The 24567-nt window shown below is 36.1% G+C and overlaps 1 protein-coding gene across 1 annotated transcript in view; it reads left to right on the top strand.

The window, feature by feature from the left end:
- Window positions 1–4275: 4275 nt before the first annotated feature.
- sema6ba (sema domain, transmembrane domain (TM), and cytoplasmic domain, (semaphorin) 6Ba) overlaps window positions 4276–24567 on the top strand; it is a 150200-nt gene continuing 129908 nt past the window's right edge. The window contains exon 1 of the mRNA XM_046876946.1: window positions 4276–5282. The gene's annotated coding sequence lies outside the window, so the exon portion shown is untranslated. The remainder of the gene's footprint in view (window positions 5283–24567) is intronic.

Raw genomic sequence — 24567 nt, 5'->3', positions numbered from 1 at the left:
CCTAGTATTTGTAGCAGTGTGTGTGTGTGTGTGAATGTGTTCTGCATTATGTGTAACTCATCATAGATAATCAGATAAGTACAACCCCACTTTACATCAGGGTACTTCGCGCAACCATGGTTTTCATAATTTTCTTAACACTTACTCACACTGGAGACTCCTTCGCTGAAAATTCTCTGTATCGTCACATTATTTGGTAAAAAAATATTTTTTAAGATTATACCACAGCACTGATCTGACGTTAGTCCTAGCTTTTAACATAAATATTGGTTCTATCGTTACTATAGTAACAGCTCATACACAAGGGGTTGAATAGTGGATTCTTATAACCATGGTCTGTTGGGTATTATTTATTTATTATTCACCAGAATGAATCGGCTGTTACTATAGAAACAAACACGTATTAGAATGAGTGCATGAATAATAATAAAATAAAATAAAAACTGTGTTTTGAATTATGGCCCAAACTATTGGCAGAGCTACTGCTGTGGAAAATGAATCAACACCCTCTGACCGATCAGGTTTGAGAATTTAATAGTGGTATGAATGGAATTGTAAAAATGTACACACACACACTCATGGAAAAAAAAATGGGCCAAGCCATTCACTGGTCACAAAATCAGCGGAAAATGAAATAAGTTCACTCCTGTGCCAACATTTACTCGTTTTGGGGGTAGAAACAGGGAAATATATATATATATATATATATATATATATATATATATATATATATATATATATATATACATACATTGCACACGGTACACTTAATATGCATTTACTTTCTTTTTTTCTTGCATTTATATAAATGTAATTTTGTCCCTTCTGTAATTTGTCATTTATGACTTTAGTTTTTTCTTAGTCTCCTTTAATATATCAAGAATTTGATATCAAGGTTATATTTTAAGTACAGTGGGGGAAATAATTATCTGATCCCCTGCTGATTTTGTGAATTTACCCCATTACAAAGAAATAAACAGTTTAGAATTTGTAGGGTATTATTTTTTTTTTTAACAGAGAAAGACAATCTAAATAAAATAATAAATGAAATAATAAATAAAAAATAATAATAAATTAATTTGTATTTGATTGAGTGAAATAAGTATTTGATCCCGTACCAACCAGCAAGAATTCTGACTCCCACAGACCCACATTACTCCTGTCCCTTTAAGAAAGAACTCTAATATCAACTCATGATGTGTAAAAAAGACAACCTCACTGAATCAACCTCTTTAGTGAGTGCAGTGATTTACAGTTGCTAAAAAGCAGCACAGAATAGGGTTTTCAGGACTGGCCTAGGTGATTTTCCATTTGTAAAATATTTCATTTCAAGGATTTTCACACAAATAACACGCTCTTACAAAGTCATGCTAGCCGAAAGTCTATAAGAAACTGTGTTGTGGGGCATCAGCTGGATTTTCTGCGCACATTTGCCTTGGGTGATTTTATAATGTGATACTGTCCTTGGTACCATTCATAGATGTCACTTGAATGTTACACTTTTCCCTCTCAGCTTTAATTCAGAACACTGCTGCTAAACCCTCTGACAAAAAACAGCAACGTTACAGTGTTTTCAAAGAAATCTTTTTTTCCTTTCGCCTTCTCAGTCCTCTGATCATGCTCACTTTCTGGAGTTTCAATGCACAATTCTTTAGGTCTTTTTGATCCTGCCAGACTACTCTTTTTTACTATTATTATTCCATGTTCTTTCAAGAAGCTACTCAGGTTTCTTGAATAATACTGATAGGCCTGTACAGAATTTGATTTGGAAAATCATATTATATATTAATATAATGCCTTTTTTGTAATCTGTCTCATGGCTGTGCTGTTTCATTTGCTTCACGTGTCCCTTGGGGTGAGTTTGACTTGGACCATATGCAGGGCGCATTTAACAAGATTGTGTATCAGTTTTGACTGAAAATTTCACGCCACGCAGCTTGAAAACGAATCACAAGGCAATCCATCTGTAAGATCTGTCTTGGATTAACTCTGAATTCAGCATGCTGTGTGTGTGTTTTTGTGTGTGTGTGTGTGTGTGTGTGTGTGTGAGAGAGAGAGAGAGAGAGAGAGAGAGAGAGAGGAAGAGGGAAAGAGAGACAGCAAGGTTAATCTGAAAAGTCCTGATCATAAATCATGAGGTGCAGTTCCACTGAAAAAAAAAATAACCACAACAAAAATTCGACCTCAACCCATTTGAACAGCACAAGTAATGGCTTGTGCTTTGTTTATTATATACCACAAAGGCAATGGTTTTTCACTACACCTACATGGTTAGAAGAGAACAGCTGCTGCTTTGTGCTTTTAATAGACTACCTATTACAGCAGGACCTGCAGGTTCTCTGGGTTTATTTAAAAAAATCAGAATATGAAGAAGTTGCAAGAAAATGAATTTTTTTTCATCACATCTGATGCTGTCTTTATTTTTATCAAAAGTTGACTGATTGTCAGGCTGAATATCTGCGACTGGGCTTGTAGGATTGTACCATTACTTATACTATACCACTATACCACCTATATATATAAAATTGTCTGCCTCCAACACTAACTGGATAGTGTGAACTATGTCAAAGCTGCATTTACAGTAATTAAGTATTGAATCTGACATTTTATCTGCTTCTGCAATTCTGCTACATATTTATATACACTTTGTATTTCTATGTTATTAACTTTTATTTTTTCAAACACATTTTATTATATTGTAGATTTTATTCTGCTATTATATTGTTTACTCCTATTAATAAAAAATACCCTTTTTACTCTATTTATGTAATAGTGATGTTATAAAAAAAAACATTGAATACACAATGCAATATTATATAATAGTGTGATAAATACATTTTATTTTAAATTTCATGCAGTTTATTGCAAAGCAAATGCACTTTTAACATATTTCTAAGTGGATTTAATTAATGTTTATTGATAATGCTATAAAATGTTTCCATTTACTATAAAGCAACTATAAACACGTGATTTTTTTTAGTTACAACTTGTTAACACTTAGTTACTGCTGTGAATGTCATTATAAAAAAAAAAAACACTTGAATGAGTGCATTAATATAAATTGTGATTTGCCAACTGTCTGAACCTTACTGCTCTAAAATCTTAACCAAATACTTCTGATCATTAAAATACGTGAATTCAAAAGTGCTGTGGTGTTATATTTTATGAGATATGAAAAGAAGAACTATCCAACATTTCCATGCAGTGAAGAAGACTTACATTTTGTTTAACAAATCGATTTATATAAGTTATGATAGAAAACATTAGGTTTAGGTATAGTGGTTGGTGATCAAACAATTTTTTATGTCAATATTTGAACAAAATTTCAATCTCAAAAAATTCTCATGAGACCAGGTTTAGAATACACAGCAATTAGCTTCATGTTGAATTTGGAGAATTGGGTAACACCAATTAGCCATTACATTTAAACTGCCTACTATTGTGTAGTTCACACTTGTGTCACCAAAACAGCTCTGATCCCCATCGAAACATGGACCCCACAAGACCTGTGGTTTCTGGCACCAAGATCTTGTCAGCAGATCTTTTATGTTCTGTAAGATGTGACTATAGTGTCCTTTATGGATCAATTTTTTTTTGCCCACAGATATGATCTGGGGAAGTTAGAGGTCAAATCAACTCTTTAAACACTTTGTCATGTCCTTCAAACTATTCATGAATCAATTTTGCAGTCTAACAGGGAACCTCATCCTATTAACAGAGGCCACCGCCATTAAGAAATACCATGTCATGATAGATTGCACGTCACCTTGTTGTCCTTCCTTGGGCTAATTTTGGTATAATCCGCTGCATAGTGGGAACAACCAACAAGACCTTCTCGTTTTTTCCCCCGATGCTTTGACTCATTTGTTTAGCCGTCACATTTGGCTTCTCAGGTCTTTACCCTTGCACATTTTCCCTGATTCCAACACACCAACTTTAAAAAACAGACTGTTCATTGCTTCTCAATATTTCCCATTATTTGGTACATGCCATTAGGACACGATAATCAATGTTTTTCACTATCTTCCAGAGGTATTAATAATAATGCTGATCAGAATATAATTTGATAACGATCAAGGACCAAGGCTTTTAAATCCCCTGAACCTTTCACCAAGCAGCATATAGGAGTTCCAGATGTTTAGAAATCCTTGATCAAGTCTACATTTATTAATGCATGGTATGAATTGGATTTTGACGTTGAAAATGGAAATGGGCACAAGTGATTAAAGCTGAGGATTTTGTTTTGTGTGTGTGAACTAGCTACTAGGTTTTACCCTGAATACGTTTAAGTGTGTGAGTGTGCTTATGTGTGTATGAGAAAGAGAGAGAGAGAGAGAGAGAGAGAATGCATGTGTGCGTGTGTGGGTTAGTGAAAGAAAGCCAGAGCAAGAACGCTTCATTCTGGTCGTTCCAGCTAGACCAAGGCAACAAACCACAGCGTTCCTGCGTCTCTGTGTGTGTGTGTGCGTGTGTGTTTGGGTGCATGGCGGACACGAACTCTTCCTCTTGATGCACGGGCTGTACAGTGGCGTGTTTATCTAGACGAAAATACGCACGCACTCGGAAATGCGCTTGAGGCGAGCCGCGAGCGGACTGACGCGCTGATCTGGAGAGGAGCCAAAGCACACGCCGCATCGATCCCGTGTCCGTGACGCCCCGCTGTTCCCAACCGGCTCGTGCGGATGCACAAGCAAAAACCCCTCTGTATCAAGACTGAACGAAAGAGGGACCAGGTGTGTGTGTGTGTGAGTGAGTGCTTCCTTTGTTTTGTTGTTTCTCTCGTTGTGATTCAATGCCGTGTACAATGCCAACGGCGTGCGTCGGAACAGATTTTGCGCAATTGCGCCGCGGCTCCACAACGCCGTGGTTCTGAAGGCTGCTCCGGTTCGCCGCCACACCTACCGCTCTACCGTCTTCTCCTCCGATCTGTCTCTTTCACAGCACGTGCACCGCGCAGGGACGCTTCTTGAGCATTAGAAATCGTGCAAAAGGAAGGATAAAAAGAAAGCAACAAAAAAAGAAGGAAAGGGCAAGGTGTGTGTATTGTGGCGTGCAGGACGACAACGAGACGGATGTCGCCGCAGAGGCTTGTGTGATCTAAAGACGACGCAGGTGTCAAAAAAAGGGGAGAAAACCGGACATTGCAAAGCCATTCAGCCCGGAGACGCACCAGCGTTGTTCGCACGCGCGCGTTAGAGCCTCGGGGTTTTTTTTTCTCTCTCTCATCCCTATCCGCATCCTGTACCACGAGACCTGGTTATCAGCGACGTAGAAGTTAGCAGGTGAGGAAACGAGAGCTGTGCACGCGTTGCAAAAAAAGAAAGAAAGAAAAAAAGAGAAAATAAATGTTTTTGATGCATGTTTATGACCATCTGCAAAATGGACGTGTAATGATGTGTAATTCTGAGTGTCCTCTTCTATGCATGACTAATGTTTGAGATCTTGAGTTCACTCTGTCCTGCAGTGGACTGAGGAGCAAGTGCACAGTGATACACTTCACCTCTCCCTTTATTCCTTTATGCCAATTTTTTCCAGTTTCTAATTGGATGTGATAATTTAAGCTTCAGACAATTCCTCATGCACTGGAATGTTACCATAGCTGGAATAACAGGATGCACATGGGCCCCTGTGATGATTTGTGCGTTGGATCAAGCTTTCATTTTGAATCTTTTTTTTTTTCTTCATCCCCTCTGCATTTCGAACCACTGAAAAGTGGAAGATTCATTATGTCTCTTTTTTAAAGCTGAAAATCACAGATCACTTTTAGAGCAGGAACTAGGAATCAGTTAATAAAAGGTATAAAGTGCAATCAAATCTCCACATTTACACCCTGTACTGCAGCAGACAGCACTTTGTATACATTGAGGGCATCTATGTTTGAGACTGGCACATTATCTGCTTCAACCTTACCCAAGGTGTTGTGGCAACCCGAGCAGGCCTGTAATGTTGCGCTTTATGCTGACGCCCTATCTTCAATTCTCTTTTCATCAACACTCAGACTCTTTGTTCTCTCTCTCCCTCTTCCTCTCTCTCTGGCTCACTATCACTCCTTCCTTGGCTTGAAGGATTCATGGGCATAAAGCTGTAAGTCAGCAAAGTTAGAAAAAAAAGAGTCCACAGTGTTTCATTAAACAGCTAAGGACTAAACGAGAGAAATAAGTATGGATGGAAAATCCTTTTCCTCAGCAGAAAGCCACTGATCTAGTGTAAAGTACGGAGGAAAAAAAAACATCCTTACTCATTGATGCTGTCCATCAGGCCTGTTAGTCTGGAACTGAAGCTATGCTTAACGCTGTCACCTTATAGCCTATAGCAGCCTTCTGACATTCAGACCCTTTACATTCTGCCTTGCAACAGCACATATTCATCGCTGGAATCACAGACGAGCCTGGCAGTTTATTGCTTATTTTATACAGGTACAGATTTTGTGATAGGAACTGATATGTTTTTGGTGTCATTTTGACACCGTCGTAAATGGTAATTGCACGATAAAAAAAAAAAGGCTTTTCACTCTCAACCAAATAGAAGTGAGCAGGCTTCCTGATTGAATAGAGTTTGGAGTGCTGTGAGGTAGAGCAGGTGAATCCTATGTTTAATAATGGATTAGAGAGAAAAGCTGTTAAGATGAATGCTTAAAGGTTAGTTTTAAATATCACATTATTGGGAAGTAACACACCTCATCATTAAGGCTCTGAATGGAACTGTTATTATTGCAGAGGAGTTCAGTAGAGAAGCTGTGGGTCTTATTTTGAAGGTTGTGACGAACTGATTTTTAATGCAGACCATATTGTTGGTTGTGTAACTGGTTTAATGCTAAGTAAGAATGCTGTCTTTTACTTTAAATTCATAAATTCCCAGCTATTCATGATTTATTTTACCCGGAGATCATTATTTCACACACATTTAAACACACATTTGTGATGACTAAAAAGTATTCATTTAAAAAGCATAAACAGTGTTCAGTGATTCATCCATTTTGTCACAGTCATTTAAATATTTTATTAAATTCTTGGAAATCACAGCCCAAGGTTATTAAAACGTATCATTTTTTTTTATTATTGAGTAGTTATACAGGTTTTGTCTAACTCTTATTAATATCTGAAAACCAGCAGTCTATAAATTATATCTAGTGGAAAGTTCTGGAACAGCAAGCCATATGGCAATAATTAGCACGAAATATAAAATAGAATTGTACATATCTAAAAAAAAAATGTGTTTAAATATTGAATTATATCAGTAGTTTCAGATTAATGAATCTGTGATGAATTTATTTTTCTGCTTAAAAAGTCTTCAACTTAAAATCTTTTATAAGAATCCCTACTCAAACAGGTCTGAGAAGTTTAAGCAGTTACCATAATCCTGAGCTTTTCATTTTAAAACATAAAAACAGTCTCTCTAATGAAGTGATTCAATATGTTTACAAAAGAAAGTACTAAAACCACCAAGGAGCATCATGTTTACTCTTGAACAGAACCTATAAATAAACTTCTAGCTAATGCTAACTATGAACATCCCACAAATATGCCTTATTGTATAGTTAGCTAAACACAATTAAAACGTAGGCATAAGCTTTATTCAGATTAAATTATTTAATAGCAGGAAATTTGTCAAAGTACATAATAACACGCACAGTTTTGTTCATTACTAGCCTTAACTAGCCATGTTTTTAGCTAGCTAAACTAGCACACAGTTCCAGCACAAAAGCTAAATGTTCTTAGGAAACTGGTCATCTAATGTGGAAATAATGTCCATAGGCATTTTTTTCCATATATGTGCAGAGACAGACTCAAATTTAATGAAGAAATATGCAGCACGGTAATATGAGACAAACACTAGTCTGTATGAATCAAAATTAGCCATGTAAGAAGAGTTAACATTTTTTTTTATAAAAATCAAGTTTGAATGTGGTCATGTTTAATTATTAAGCTGAATGTGTGTATGTGTGTTAAAGAGACAGAACAGTAAGTAAAGCTAATGTGGTTTGTATTCAAGATGGCATTTCTGGGTCTAAGATTGAGGGAGACAAAAATTTGGTGAATGTGTGTATTAACTAAGAGATCGAAAAGAATCTGAGTAGCGTGTGTTTTGAAGGTGAGGAAGTAATGTCGGTATATGTGTGAGCTTGAGAATGCACTGTTTGGCATGTGTGTGAGAGATGGAGTGTAGTGTGTGTTAGTGAGAGTGCGAGAAGGGCTGGCTCAGAGGCCCCACTCATGAATGGCCTCCCTGTTATCGGCGCTCTGCACGCGGGCATCAGCACAACAGGCCGCTCATGCAGGTGCTGCCTCTACTGCACAAAAATAGCAGGTGTCTCACTGGGATAATACACACACACACACACACACACACACACACACACACACACACACACACACACATATATATATATATATATATATATATATATATATATATATATACACACACACACTTCTCCTTCAGCAGTCATTCTCCACCCTCTACCTCCTCCCCAGGCTCTGGCGACCATGTGTGACGTCTCGGCTGTTGTCTGCCGTTTGTTGCTCAAGGCGGCTCTTCTTTCTTGTTTTCACGGGCTGCCGAATGTGGGATTGCCCCCTACTTTTGTCCACAGTAGGAGAATTGTGTGAGAATTTCACGTTCAGTAATATGAAGCATGTGAGCGTTTGTTACTGGGTTGCAGCTGACAGAGTGCAAGCGTACAAATGTGTTTTACTGCACACCATGTGTTATAAGTGTGTGTGTGTGTGTGTGTGTGTGTGTGTGTGTGTGTGTGTATGTGTGTGCGTGCATGTTGGTTTGTGTCGCATGGAGAGTTTTAATTGCCATAACTGGCTGCATCCTTGAATATGTATGGGTCTCTTTATAACTGAATTTAACTGCCAAGGTTGTTTTACACTACACCTATGTTACAGGTTATAGTTCTCTTTATAAATAAGTTATGTCACTGGTTTAAATGCTGTGGTAGTGTCACTGGTATGGTTGTTTGTCATTATTACTTCTTCATGTCACTGGTTTCAGTTGCTGTAATTGCTAGAAGTGTCACTGTTATGGTTACTTTTTTAGCTCATGTAGGTCACTGGTTACAGTTAAAGTAAATTATATTGCCGCTGGTTATGATTGCTTGTTTTTATAAATAAAATAATAATATATTAAGCCATGCCTTAGCTCATAATGATACCTGCTAAACTTAAGTGTTACTTGTTATGTCACTCGTTATAGCTGATGTTGTCACTAGTGGTGTTGCTTATAAGGTTGCTATCTTTATAAGAGGCTTTATGATAGCTGTTACTTTTTGTTACTGCTATGTCACTGTTGCCAAATGATGCAATAAGTGATATTGCCACAGGTTATGGTGTGTATCTTTATAGCTGCTATGTCACCTATTATATATGTTGGTCACTGATAGTGTTACTGACTATAGGTGCTGGTCCTTATATCTGCATATATCACAAGTTTTGGTTGTATTAGTCATTGCTTATTGCAGTTCATCTTTGGAACTAGTTATGTCATTCATATGAAAGACATTACCTTGCATTGTGCACATATTCACAAGTTAATGCTAGGACAGAATGTTGTAACGATGGATACAGAATAGTTAGAGAAACCCTGTATCTCTTTTTTTTATCCAACAAACTAATGACTATTCTTTTCTAAGTTAATCTGAAATTCTTTGCTTGTTAGTTTTACACTTGTCTATTGTTCATCCTATTCGTAATACTGCAAATTATTTCTTTGATTTTATGAACACCACATTAATGACTACTTGAAAAGGGTTGTAAAAACATAGTGTTTTATAACAGTGGCCATCCATTTACCTTCCCAGGAACCCTGAATGCGAGGCTAGTCCATCAAAATTCAAAATGCACAAACAAACAGTCATTCATACCTGGAGGCAATTAAGCGTAACCAGTTTATCTACTGGTCTATTATGGTAGGTAGGAGAAAACCAGAGAACTCATAGACCCCCACACAGACATGCTAAAGAACATGAACAGAAACTCAGACAGGAACTCAGTGTCAGGTTCTAACGATGGAGCCTGGAAATGTGAATGGTATTGGAGTATAGCTTAGGAGTGTTAAATTGTAAATATCTGAACATTTACTTTCATTCTGTTTTTTTTTAAAGTAGATTAGGACATCTTCTATCGAACATTTCTTTTGACAGGAACTTAATGTAAATCTACTTGCATTGCTTCCTAAAATATTTATGCAAAGTCCATGATAGCCAGTAATAGGCCTAAGCACTATCCAATCAATGTAGTTAGTTATTTAGAGTTGCTGATGGTGATCTTTATCAATCAATGTTTTTGGTGTCAGTAGCTTGTATCAGTTTCAGTATCAGTATCAGTAACAAGATAAGTGATCTGTCGTCTACCGTAATTCAACACTTTTAGAGAACATGAGGGTATGGTCTTGATGTTTTACCAGTGCACTAGATACTGGACTGAGTATTCAGTCAAGCTCTAGGTATACATAGTGTATAACATGATATCACTCCAAATTCTGTGTAGGCAGTATAGTGTACTATAACTGACTGCATTTCACTAATGTGTACCACTTTGTTTTCCCACGCATAGTCAGATAGAAGCTTTCTAGAAGCTCAGTACACAGTATAAGATGTACTCTTTGATTGTATTGAGCTTGATTCTTCTAGTTAATAATAAAAATCTAAATTTAGCCATTAAAATCAAAATGTAGTCACACATCTGCCTTCTGTCTTCCTGATTTGTTGCGATGCAATTACAAAATATTTCTTAGTAGTAATAAGATAAAGACAGTAAAAAAGAAGTATAATGATGTTTTAATATATTAAAACATACTACTTAAGGACATTTAATATAATGCAAGATCATTTAAAAAGGTATACCATATTAAAAGGTTTTAACATCTGAATAGTGTTTTAAAATAATGATAATGAAAAAAAAAAAGCTTTTACATTTTAGCTACTTTTTGGTTCTTATATAATGACATTTTTGAGATAAGCTTTTCTTATGACAGTGCCAGAAAGAATTAAGATTTTCAGTCCTGTTTTTATCAAACAATCCATATATTGCATGTGCTTTACACAACCCAGAGTTATCAGTGCCATACAGCTTTCACCTACTCTAAGAAGATCTACTGCACTGCAGTCTTACCTGTAAATAAAACCCCTCGACAATCCACTGTTTACTATTCGGTCTCACAGCTCAAGGCTGATGAAGATTGTAAGTATAGATTAGACAAATGACAGGACGGCAAGATCCTCGTGTTGTATTTCCAAATTCATATGTTTGCCAAGGCAGTATGTCGAAAAAAAGGAGAGCCACAGGCTGTGTATTGGTCATGTCTCACATCCTTCAGATTCACATCCATTTATTTGTTGTAGCTGGAAGCTGACACTTTCTCTCCACTCATTTTCAGAAGCAGAGTCTTCCTGAGAAAATTTCGAAAAAAAAAGGGTCATATTTCTTCACCCAACTGAAGTTCTTTGACTTTTAGAGAGCAAAACTGCCTAAACATGGACATGGTGTGAATCATTCATTCAAGTGGAATATGTTTAAAATGTCTGATAATTTTTTCAATCGTACTCAGATTAAGTTCCAATTTTTCTTAATCATGATGAGCATTATGATGATACAGTAATCTCCTGTTTATCGCTGTTAGCCGCCCGCGATAAACGAAAAACCCAGATAAACGGTCGCCACCCCAAAAATGCTATTTTATGTATACAGTACTGTACTGTATTCCCATTTACTCAATTTTATAATTAATAATTATATTTTTATTAATACATTTCATTATTTATTAATAAAACGTCATAAAAACAATTCTCTATAAGTTTTTTTGGTCTGTCGTGCTATTTAAAAAGACGCCGTGCCTTGCAATGCTCTATTGTTTGTTCCTCAGGGGATCCCTTAAACTTTCAACAAGGCTTTTCTCTTTTTCAGAAAAGGTTCCAAGTAGAAAGCTAAAACTGCTCCAAAGAAAGCATGAGCAATCTGTTTAGAGTGTGTATCGTACCCAGACATCTGTGCAAAGCCATTTCTCTGAGGGATTGAGGCTAACCACTGGCTGGAAGGACCATCAGTGGCTTTACATTTTGGGTCGAAAGTGGTCTAGCTGTAAAACTTTGTGGTTGAGAACCCATCCTAAAAACCAAACTGATTTACCACATGGTATAACATAGTCGAATCACGCAATCATATGTAAGAACTCACAAACAAGCTTCAGGGAAACACATTGACATTTAAGATGGTAACTAGCAAATCAGACGGTTCACCACAGGGATGTTGGACACCCTGGGACAACCTGCCTGCACGTGTGGGTGTATGTGTGAATAGAAGAATGCTAATTCTATCTCAGCAGACGTTGTCCTGCCGGCGTTTACTTCTTGCCCTCAGCAATGCTATGCGCCACAGTTCAAGCCATTTCTCACAGTGACAACCTCATAAATTTGCGCCCCTCCTGGGGTGGATCGTGTCACTCTTAATACCCTGTCAACTTGTTCCTCAGTCTCTCTCTTCACTCGTTGACCTTTCTTTATGTCATCAAGAGGTCATCAACTTGCAGACTGCCGTCCGGCAAAATGTTTCACTGGACCAAATCGACCATTGGAAAAAATATGCCGAACAGATTGGCATGTAAAAAAAAAAATAACTGGCTGCAGTTCAGTGACTCCAGTTTTCTCCACATCTTGGCTTCTGTTGCAAATCCTCTGTTGCAGCTTATCCAATTACGCACTTCCATGTAAACAATTTAAATGAGGGCAGCTTATTAGACCAGATATTATCTACAAACAAAGCTGCAGAGATCAAAAAAGGACATTTGAACTGATTTGTTAACAAATTTTATTGACCATATCTGGTCTGAGCTACCACTATTTTTGATACTGATATTGATAGTTTTTCTTTTTTTTTTCTTTTTTAATACTGAATTTTTTTAAAGAACTGCTTAACTTTGAATTATTTTTACATTTAAATACTTGACACATAACAAACTACAAAACTAAAGCTTTCACCTTAAAATTAGTTACATTGCATTTATAATTTATCAAAAAAGAAATCTTATTTTCCATTTATTAGAGGATTGAATTAATTATTTTTTTCTCAGTTATCAGATCCACTGTTTTTTTGCAGTTGTCTCTTCTGGCTATTGGACTGATGCTACCGCTAGATTATTGGCGCTACTTTATTTGTTCCTAGGGCAAAATATTTCAGTCAATCAGATATGAAACTTGCAGGATAAAGAAACATAGGGATGTACAGGTTGTTCCTGTCATCCTGCGTGATTCATTTATTCATTCATTCACTCAGCCATCTTGGTTAGAATCTTAGTAGTGTGAATGAATCATTTTTATATATATATTGTGAACTATGTACATTTATTTGAAAATATATCAGGCAGGTAGGACCATATATAATAATTGCAGATGCAAGAAGCATGTATATTTTATGCATTTGGCAGATGTCCTTATCTACATACTTACATTTTGTCATTTTATACAACTGAGCATATTGGCTATGCTCAAGGGCCCAACAGTGGCAGCTTGGTGGTGCTGGGATTTGAACTCATGACCTTTCATTCAGAGGTATAACATCTTTCCCACTGAGCTACCACTTCCCCAAATCATTGGTTAAAATGTGGAGGTCTTGAATATCAATAATAAATCAGTTCAATTAAGTTTTATTTGTATAGTGATTTTAACCATGAACAATGCCACAAAGCAGCTTTACACAAATAAAAAGACTCAGAATATAGATTTAAAATTCAGAAATTTGTTCCTAATGAGCAAGCCAGGGGCGACACTGGCAAGGAAAACTCTTGAGAAAACATCCTCCTCTGTGTGGGTATTTATTCATTATAGTTTCATCATTTTTGTGGGTATCAACTGTTCACTTGAGTGCAAAACCGTAGCAATTGTAGCTTTAGGCCGTTGTAGAAGAACTGGTCATACTAATTGCAATCCAAAGTCATCTCATAGTTTCTGGGTGGGACCATCCACAGTAATCTCAAGTGATTCTTTTTGCAGTCCATGTGGAGTCATTCTCCACAGCAGTGAGTGGTTTCCAATTGATGAGAGCTCCATCAGGGCATCAGGGTAGATAAGGCAAGTCTACAGAACAGAGCAGAAGCATAGGTTCACTGGTGTCGCAGGAGCATGTGTAGCTCAACAGAGAGAGGAGGGGGGAAAGAGAGGGGAACTCAGATTATTAGGTATGCTCATAACCTCTGTTGTAGTGTATGGCGCTAGTCATGGGAAATGGTAATGGGAAATGCCAATGTGAAAAACAAAATCTAATAATTTCACCTTGTATTTATTCTACAGCAAGAAACTAAACCTGAAACTAACTGCAATATGTTTTATCCATGGTATTCAACCTGGTTTAAGTAGGCTGGGAAATATAGCCTTCATCTGATTCATTTAATCAGATCTAGATTCGTGGATAATCTGTGCCTAATTGATTAAATTAACTGCATGTTCATTCATTATGTTGACCGCTGTTTTTTGCCAATCTAATTGCTGGTCAATATACAGCATGAACACTAAAAGTCTCTTCTCTACAAGTATTGGTAAACAAATGCTTATGCAGTGTAATTCATTGAAACCGTTTTTTTTTTTTTTTTCTTCTTTTCCTTCAAATGTGCTTGTTAAGGAGTAACAGCATACTGAAAATATGGTGGTTGTGGAGAGGGCACTGTGACCCTATTACATTACGCTGGAAACAGAACATCACTGCTTGCTTCGCCGTTCACCTTCCTCTTATCGATTTGCAAACACACGCCGTGTGGCTGCCTGTGACTGGCCAGAATGATGATGTGCTGCGGAATGGAACCAAGTGATATCATCAGCACGAGAAGAGATATCCCCTTCTCGACGCCGCTAACGCAGCGATGTTTATGAAAAACAGGAAAGGTGACAGCTTACATTAATAGATAAAGGAAATACCTCCAGACACTCTTAGAAAAACATAAACCACATCTTGAAAATGAGATTCCTGAAACCAATAAGCTTTTGCACATCAGAAAAACAGTATGTAGTCATGGTTGCAGACACGAAATGGTTTGTCGGGAGGCAATTTCTTTGTTTAACTGTTTAAAGAAAGTCGCCACATCATTCTACATGGATGCATAGGGCTCCTATAAACAGGATCATTAATGAAAGTTGGCTATGGTTATTTTTTTTTTATTCTTTTCTTTCAGATTTATTTATGAATTCCAAGCTGCTATGTAGGTCTCTTCTTGTAAGCTGTTAGTTTAACAGCTAATTTGAATTTATTTTTAGTCGTACCCTTTTGACAAAAGTGCATAATTGTGAGTCATGTCTAGTCATTTAATTATTGTTAGTTTTAGTGTAGGTTTAGTTTAAAAGGAGACAGACAAACTTTCTACATTTAAATTTCTTAAATGGATTGTTTTGTTTTTTTCTCTCTTGGATGTGTGTTTCTATATTATATCTAAAGTTCTGCAGAGCCTAAAATTGCGGAACTATGAGAAGGAAATATTACTTTAATGAGCATACTTAATGCACTGCATATACTTTATAAAAGGAGATAAATCTTTTGACATTGGTCATGTTCTTGTCAACTGCAAAACAGTGTTCCCAAAGGCTTTTGCAATTGATTTGTCTGTGCTATACGAACAAAAGTAAATGGACACCTCAACCTTCCTCAAAGCTCAAAGCTAGATTGTGTTTCTATGCTGTAGCTTTGTGATTTCCTTTGACTAGATTTTGAGCATAAATTCAGTGGTCTTCACAGAGCTTTGACCTCAACCCCACTGAACACCTCTGACCTCTGATGTTCTGAATCGGCAAATCCCTTTAGTCACGCTCCAAAATCTAATAAACATTCATCCCAGAAATACAAATGTTTTTAAACCAGCAAGGGGGGAATACATTTGAAATGGAATGTTTAGCAAACCCGTAGGGTTGTAAATGGCCAGTTGACCAGGCACCACATACTTCTGGTAATATAGCGTATGACACCGGGGGTCTTGTTTTCAGAAAATATCATTGTATATATTTTCTGTCCATATTTCTTGTTTTTCAATCACATAAATAACAGGTACCAGTTTCCTAGTTTTTATTATACTTATAAAGTTTTCTCATTAAACTTGGTTTGCGAGTTTCTTTTACTTCCTTTTTTTTTTTTTAGTTACCCATTTCTGGTATTAGCTTAAAATCAGCCTGATGAGAAGGAAATACCCTGGTGAGCTTACCCGGGTGAATAAAATTAATGTTTCCCCAAGTAGTAACGAATAGGACAATATATTTTTCCAACTTTAAAGCATTAGCATACAAATGCAGATCAGATATGACAGTCATCAATTCCCTTTATCTGATTTATTTTTATTGCGTGTGTCAGAGCGCATTTGAATAATGAATTTTCCTTCTAATCTATTATACCAAGAATCAGGGGGGAATGGTTTCACTTCAGTCAAATGAGTCTCAGTCTTAAAATAATCGGAAAAATTGCATTTATTTTCGTGTTATACATTTTAAATAGAAGCCTGTTTGGCGAACAATATTCATCAAAAAAACAAACACTGCTACATATCTAGGAGGATAAAACTAACTGATATTCCTCTAACTCACTTTTAGCTGCTTCATAAACAAACTTTGAAACAAGACTGAATGAGACAGCTAACATACTCACTCTGTATACACTGGATTTCAGACAGCTGCCATACCTGCAGTGACAATAACCAATTACTGTATGTTTGCTTGGACTTCCATTCATGGAGCACACGATTTCACGAAACACTTTTGGTCTCAGGCTGGCTGTGGAGATTTAAGGGAAATGCAATAACTCCTGTTGTGTGATGCACCAACCTCAAAGACAAGAGGTCATGGCTCCAATCCTAGCTGGTGTCCACTGCCACACTGCCCTTTAAGTGAGATCCTCCAAGGAAGCAGCGGTGGGTTAATGTAAGTTGACCTCAGTTAAGGTAGTGGCGAAATAAATAATGTGAATGTAGGAAAATGGTGTAGGTCGTTGATTCAGGAGCAGGAGAAGGTGTTCATTGAAAATCTTTCACTGTTTCTAGGTTTAAAACCTACAAGAGATTGAACTGAGTAAATATAGAAAAGGCAGAATGTAGGATATATATATATATATATATATATATATATATATATATATATATATATATATATATATATATATCCTACATTCTGCCTTTTCTATATTTACTCAGTTCAATCTCAGTTCAATCTCATCAATCTCAGCAATGTCATGCTCCCTTGTAAAAGTATTTCTTTGTATTTTTAAGATAAACAAAAAAATACAGTAGTTTATTTTGATACATGATGTAGCTGCTGTATTTTGGAGTTTTGTAGTAGTATTCATATTAATATTTGACTTTGTAAACATATGATTCAACAACTTTTTTTTAAATTAATTTTGTTTATGGTAGGTGGGCGTACCTGTTATGCACTTAAACGTAGATCATCTCCCACTGAACATCATTTTGAACTACCATCATAGCAGCTCTGCTAAAAATCATTTTCTATTTCTATAGATGATACTGAGTTTATAATCACAAAAACAGAAACAGAAGAGAAACATTTCTTTGATATTTTTTTTGATGATATTAAACTATCCTAAACAAGAATATATAAAAATTCCTACCTCTGCCTCTAATTAATGTCTTTCATATTTCAGTCAGAAGGAGGAATTGATTTGGAATGAAAGCCATCATAGACTTGAAATTGGAAAAATTCTAGCATACGAAACAAACCCTGGCTACAAGAAGATTACACAGTTCAAAGCAGCAGATGGGACATGTTCCTTCAGCAGTGTCAAAAATAAATATTCAATAGGTCTGCTTTATTGTTATACAGTGCTGCCATATGCCAGCATCCCGCCAACACTTTTTAAAGGTTATTACAGCAGCAAATAAATAAATAAATAAATAAATAAATAAATAAATAAATAAATATATATATATATATATATATATATATATATATATATATATATATATATATATCTTGTTTTGTACACAGGGACACTGTTATGCTAAAACAGGTTTGGGTCTTCTAGTTCAAGTGAAGGGAGAATTTCATGCTACCGTATCCAAAGACATCTTGAACAATTGTGTGCCTCCGACATTGTGGTAATAGTTCGGAGAGGAACCGCATATGGCTGTAAAAGTCAAAGTTTATTATTTTTTTTCATTACACTAGAATAATATGTGCAATAGAGGGTTAAGTTCTAACCATAACGAGTGTCTACATTGAATAAAGATGAGTGTCCACATAGTAATGTTTTTATTGCATGTGTTTATCCACTGAAATATTGCTATATAATCATGCAATATAAATGATCATTAAATAATCTGTAATTTTCATTTGATTTCTCTATTGAGGATTTTAAGCTGTTGGTACTACATATTTCATGTAGTAGAGTTTTAATACATTTAGATTTACACCATAACTTTTCATAACTAGAAGTTGAAAAAGTTTGTCTTTATTTACTGTAGAGAAAACACTGCAAAACTCTTGCTGTTTAATCATTTGTTTGTTTGAATTACATAAAAAAGTAGCTTTTTGAAAATGTTTTTAATTTGAGTAGTGTCTAAAAATAAGTGGAGATAAGTTGGAGATTTACAGATTTACAGTTTATTTTTCTAGACAATCACTGAGGGTCAAATTCCATCAATTCCCCATTCCCCATTCCGTGGGGTGCACGGATGCCGTTTTCCATTGCAAAGGTTTTTGAGATGTTCTGACAGAGATGGCATAAGTGTTCAAGACCCTACTGTGCCATTGTTGCTTCTTTAGAAATCATTAATAATCCTCCACAGAGTTGCTTTTTTATCCATGGAGAGCTGGAGCACAAGGTCTTGGCTGGACAGAGCTGTCCACAGGCTGTCTCGCACTCTCTCAGGGGCATCAGACACACACACCACAGGGGAGAGGTTTCCAAAAAAAGGGGGCCGTCTCTGCCACTTTTGATACCGACGTCAGTCCCTGGGCTATAACTTGATTAATGAGAATGGAAGCTGAATGGGCTTTTGACGTGCGCCTCCTCCTTCAGCTGCCGCTTCTTCAGGTTTCCCCCGATTCTCTTTTACTTTGAAGTGTTCTTCTTTCAAAGCAGGAGCAACGAGGGAAGTGAGACGTGCGCTAAGATTAAGAATTTCGGACACGTATGGTCCTCCGCCAATTATCAACTACAGAGTAAAAAAATCATTTGATTATTGGCAAATCTTTTGGGAGCTTAATTTTTGTGTCCTTCGTCTTTCGTTTCACAGACACACACGTGCGAACACTCACACACTCACACACACACACACACACACACACACACACACACACACACACACAGACCTTCCTTTCACAATGATCTATCGCCAACATTTTTCACTTTTTCTTTATGCCACCTTGGAGTCTCTTTCTCTCTCTCTCTCTCTCTCTCTCTCTCTCTCTCTCTCTCTCTCTCTCTCACATACACACACACACACACACACACACACCTTTCACAATTTTTTTAAAACATCTCTGACAACCCTTTTTCCTTCTCACAATTTAATAGCTTAGCCAGAATAACCACAGCCTGCAATAACATTTTTTGTGTCTCCATTAGTCAGCGAGCATTTATGAATATTTCTATTAAAAACTACACATATGCATTTAAATAATCAATACTCCAACTCGGTTGCACTTTCCTCATCAATCTTAAGTCTCGTCTCTCACTCTCCAGTGATTGATGGGAAAACTGTCAGTGCATAAACCACAAGACTCTATTTGGTAGACCATGATGCAGTGATACATGCTGTATAATGATCAATGCTCTAATGTTTTGACCAGATGATTATAAGGGCTTTATTTGAGAGCAGGTCTGAGAATTAGGATCTCAGGAAGAAAACATTTAACATTATAAATGGCCGAATAAATATGGGGTTTGTCTCATTATGCTTTGTAGGATGTAAATCAGTATATCGTGTGAAAGGGGTAAGGGCTCTGGCTCACTACATAGTAGGACACTGATGACTCAATTTCCAGAGAAATAACTGCATTGTAATACATCACTACTGACATTTATCAACAACATGCAGGATTGATAGATTTCTGACATTTTTTCTTTATGTTGTTTAGAGTGCAATATGAGAAATACAAATGCAGCAGCAAAGATGGGAAGTAATAAAGTAAAAAATACTTGGTTACTGTACATAAGCAGATTTCTTGGAATCAGTACTTCACTAATACTATCAGTATTTCACTATTTATTTTTCTGACAACTCTTTACTTTTACTCATTACATTTTTTACACAAATATCTGTACTTTCTACTTCTTACATTTTCAAACCAGACTCGTTACTTTAGTTTTAATCTATTTGGTGACGTGATCAATATTTCTTCTCATTGTGCACCGTTTTCAGCCCATCAACCTGTTTCTTGTCATTGCACCGTTTTTTTCAATCTACCACTCATGTATAATTTTCTGGCTCTTAAACACCACAGATGTAGGCTAATTTACGAAGCCAACAATGAGCAATGCAGAAGGCAACAAGAATTATGGGGTTAACATGGATGAGACAGAGGGAGTCAGCGATGTAAACATGACTGAGAACAGAGACTTTCCTGATCACCTGATCATCATCATCTTTTCTCTGCTTGTGTTCTATATGGTGGTTGTTCAGCCTGGATACATTCATTAGGTAACAAAATTAGAAATTATTTTGTATTAATATATTAATATAATGTGAGGTCCAGTTACCAGCGTAACACTAAAACAGGTAGTAGTAATTGTTACTTTTTACTTAAGTACATGTCAGAGCCCAAACTTCTTTACTTTAACTTGAGTGAAAAAGTGTAGTCAGTACTTCAATTTTGTCTTTAGTCTTTTAAAATATAAGTATCTGTTCTTCTACTTAAGTAAAGGATGTGTATACTTTTGCCACCACTTTGTGCAGCAGTTAAGGGATAAGTGCTCAGCAGGGACACCTCAGTACAGGTGGGACTTGAATTTTTAACTTGCAAACAAAACGTCTTAAACACTAAGCTACCTCTTTAAATAATAGGCTAGTTAGTGGATTTAAGCAAAAAAACTAACATTTTTAGATCTTTTTTTGTAGTGATCAATTGAGAGCTGAATCAACTATATAATATATAACAATATAAGTTACTTAGATGAAGATGGCTGCAAGGACATCCACCTTTTTTGCTGATAGACTTAAATAAACCACAATGTCAATTCTATTCAGAAAGCATAATTTAATATATATTTTTGGTGCAAAATGGGATTTCTTAGGCCAAAAAAGTGCTAGTGAATTTGATAAAATTGGCCGACTCCCTGATCAGTGCCCAGACAACCTAGCTACTTGAGACGCATTAATATAGTTTAGTATTTAATTAATTAATGACTGAATGATTAATTTATTCAATCATTCATTCATCTTTAGTAAACCCTTTATCCTGGTCTGGTAAATAGAGAGTCAATCTCAAAGACACATGAGCCAGGAATACACACCGAAAGAAATGCAAGTCCATCACAGGACACTACGCATATACATTCTCTGAATCTGCAGAACTCCAGAGAAAAACTCTCTGAAATGTGTATATATCAGCACAGACATTAATCCATGTTGCAGTAATTTACAGTAGCTGAAATCCTTTGGGGCTGTTATGAGCCAGTCTTACTCAGCCAGTAACATGCAAAAATAGGTGCTAAACCAGAATTATTATTATTATTAGTTTCTGAATTTTCTTTCCTTAAACACAACCAGGAAAAATGAACAAACCAGTCATAACTATAGGTTATGCTAAATCAACCAACCTATAAAAACCAACAAGAAACAAATATACTGTACAGTTCCATCCTTTCTGCCCTATCTCACCAAGAAATTGATAAACAATTTATAAGTAATTGTCTTGTTCTCATGCTCACCACACCACATGCATGTGCATGTATGTTATAAAGGTTTTATCTACAGTGATAGTTCAATGAACAAAATCCCGACTAAAATGGAGGAATAACAAGATTATGGACAGATTTTATTACTAGCTAACAAAACGTCTTAAACACTAAGCTACCTCTTTAAATAATAGGCTAGTTAGTGGATTTAAGCAAAAAAACTAACATTTTTAGATCTTTTTTTGTAGTGATCAATTGAGAGCTGAATCAACTATATAATATATAACAATATAAGTTACTTAGATGAAGATGGCTGCAAGGACATCCACCTTTTTTGCTGATAGACTTAAATAAACCACAGTGTCAATTCTATTCAGAAAGCATAATTTAATATATATTTTTGGTGCAAAATGGGATTTCTTAGGCCAAAAAAGTGCTAGTGAATTTGATAAAATTGGCCGACTCCCTGATCAGTGCCCAGACAACCTAGCTACTTGAGACGCATTAATATAGTTTAGTATTTAATTAATTAATGACTGAATGATTAATTTATTCAATCATTCATTCATCTTTAGTAAACCCTTTATCCTGGTCTGGTAAATAGAGAGTCAATCTCAAAGACACATGAGCCAGGAATACACACCGAAAGAAATGCAAGTCCATCACAGGACACTACGCATATACATTCTCTGAATCTGCAGAACTCAGAGAAAAACTCTCTGAAATGTGTATATATCAGCACAGACATTAATCCATGTTGCAGTAATTTACAGTAGCTGAAATCCTTTGGGGCTGTTATGAGCCAGTCTAACTCAGCCAGTAACATGCAAAAATAGGTGCTAAACCAGAATTATTATTATTATTAGTTTCTGAATTTTCTTTCCTTAAACACAACCAGGAAAAAATGAACAAACCAGTCATAACTATAGGTTATGCTAAATCAACCAACCTATAAAAACCAACAAGAAACAAATATACTGTACAGTTCCATCCTTTCTGCCCTATCTCACCAAGAAATTGATAAACAATTTATAAGTAATTGTCTTGTTCTCATGCTCACCACACCACATGCATGTGCATGTATGTTATAAAGGTTTTATCTACAGTGATAGTTCAATGAACAAAATCCCCGACTAAAATGGAGGAATAACAAGATTATGGACAGATTTTATTACTAGCTAAGCCAACATTGTAAGCATTATTGAATTACATTGTCTTATTTTATGCTTATGTTTGTAAATAATGTAACATTAATACTTGGGCAGCCTGCTTGTCATGTCATGAACAACAATACATAATAATATGTGGGATAATCCATCATTGCAGTAGCAGAATGCTTTTTTACAGAGATTATCTGCTCTGGTGGTTGGCTGGCAGCTTCTCAGCTGTTCGTGTTCAGGTTTAAAAAAGGGAGAAGGCCATATGCATAGTTTTTGCAGATGTTATTGGTTGTTTCTGTTCTCTGAGTTGCGAGTTTAAATCCCAGTGATGCCAAAGCCATGATGCCCCAAAGACCAAGAATTGGCTGTGCTGTCTGATAAGGAAAAATGAGTGGTTTACTGTCTCTCGCCTGTCAATCATAGTTACATTAAGGAATGGTGGGCAGCTGTTATGTAGCCCTGTGATGCAGCAAGAGCAATAGTTTAAAAAGATGACTAAATTCCTCAGAGAAAGCAAGTAAAAAACTTTTCTCATGTGATGAGGCAGCAAAAAAAAGAAAATAATTTACAATTTACAATTGTCAGCTTGTATGATTGCAATGCCAATGCATCTTATATATATATATATATATATATATATATATATATATATATATATATATATATATATATATATATACACATACATATAGCTGAAAATAACTGATTTGCACTATGTGAATCTTGTAGCACAGAGTGATATTTGTGTTTTATAGAATCTATACACTTTACATGCTGAACCCATTGAACCTAAATGCTACTGTACATAGAATCTTATGTACCGAGGTAATATCTTTTCGTTCTCATTCTGTGTAGACCTAAATGTGCATGGAGGTCAGTGAGGCTTTGTATGTGGAAAAATACAAACCTTAATTAGCTGGAAATTAAAGACCAAAGTAAGGAGAATTTGCTAAGAAGCTGCTAAAAATGACCTTACAGTATTACAGTAATAAAAAACTGAGGCAGTGCTTATAGATTTTATTCTTTACTAGGAGAATGTTCACGTCTGCACAAAATCCTACTAGCAAAGTTCAAGCTCAAGACACACCTTGGAAAAAGACAGTGAATTTGATTTACGCCTACAATGAGCAAAACCTCAGGATTAGAGTTGAGATGCCTAACGATACACTTGCCATGCACCCATTTTGTGAGGATATTGGTGTTATTTGAAGGACTCTGTCATCACAAAAATAGCCTTCCAGCTGCAGAGATTCCTACTTTTAAAGAGCAGATGAGTTCAAAATGGGCCATGTGTGATCTCGCTCTGTTCTCTAGGGGACTGCATCTGCTTTAAAAAAAACAAACAAAAAAACAAAGTCAAGTTAGTGTTCCCCTGGGTCTCACTATGTTCTCCTTGTGGTGAAGGATATTCTCATCAATATATCTGTCTTGTATTAAATCCACTTTACGATGACTAATCCTATCACCAAGCACACAGCCTGAGAATCGGACGTGAAATCCTTTGCACATGTTGGCCATCATTCACAGCTCATTCAGCTGATGGATCAGTAGGCATTTGGCATGAATTGGCTTGTCCACACATTGGT

The sequence above is a fragment of the Silurus meridionalis genome, chromosome 20, assembly GCF_014805685.1.
Source record: "Silurus meridionalis isolate SWU-2019-XX chromosome 20, ASM1480568v1, whole genome shotgun sequence".
Classification (NCBI taxonomy): Eukaryota; Metazoa; Chordata; class Actinopteri; order Siluriformes; family Siluridae; genus Silurus; species Silurus meridionalis.
Note: the sequence above shows the minus strand (reverse complement) of the source record. Positions and strands in the feature narration are given on the sequence as shown.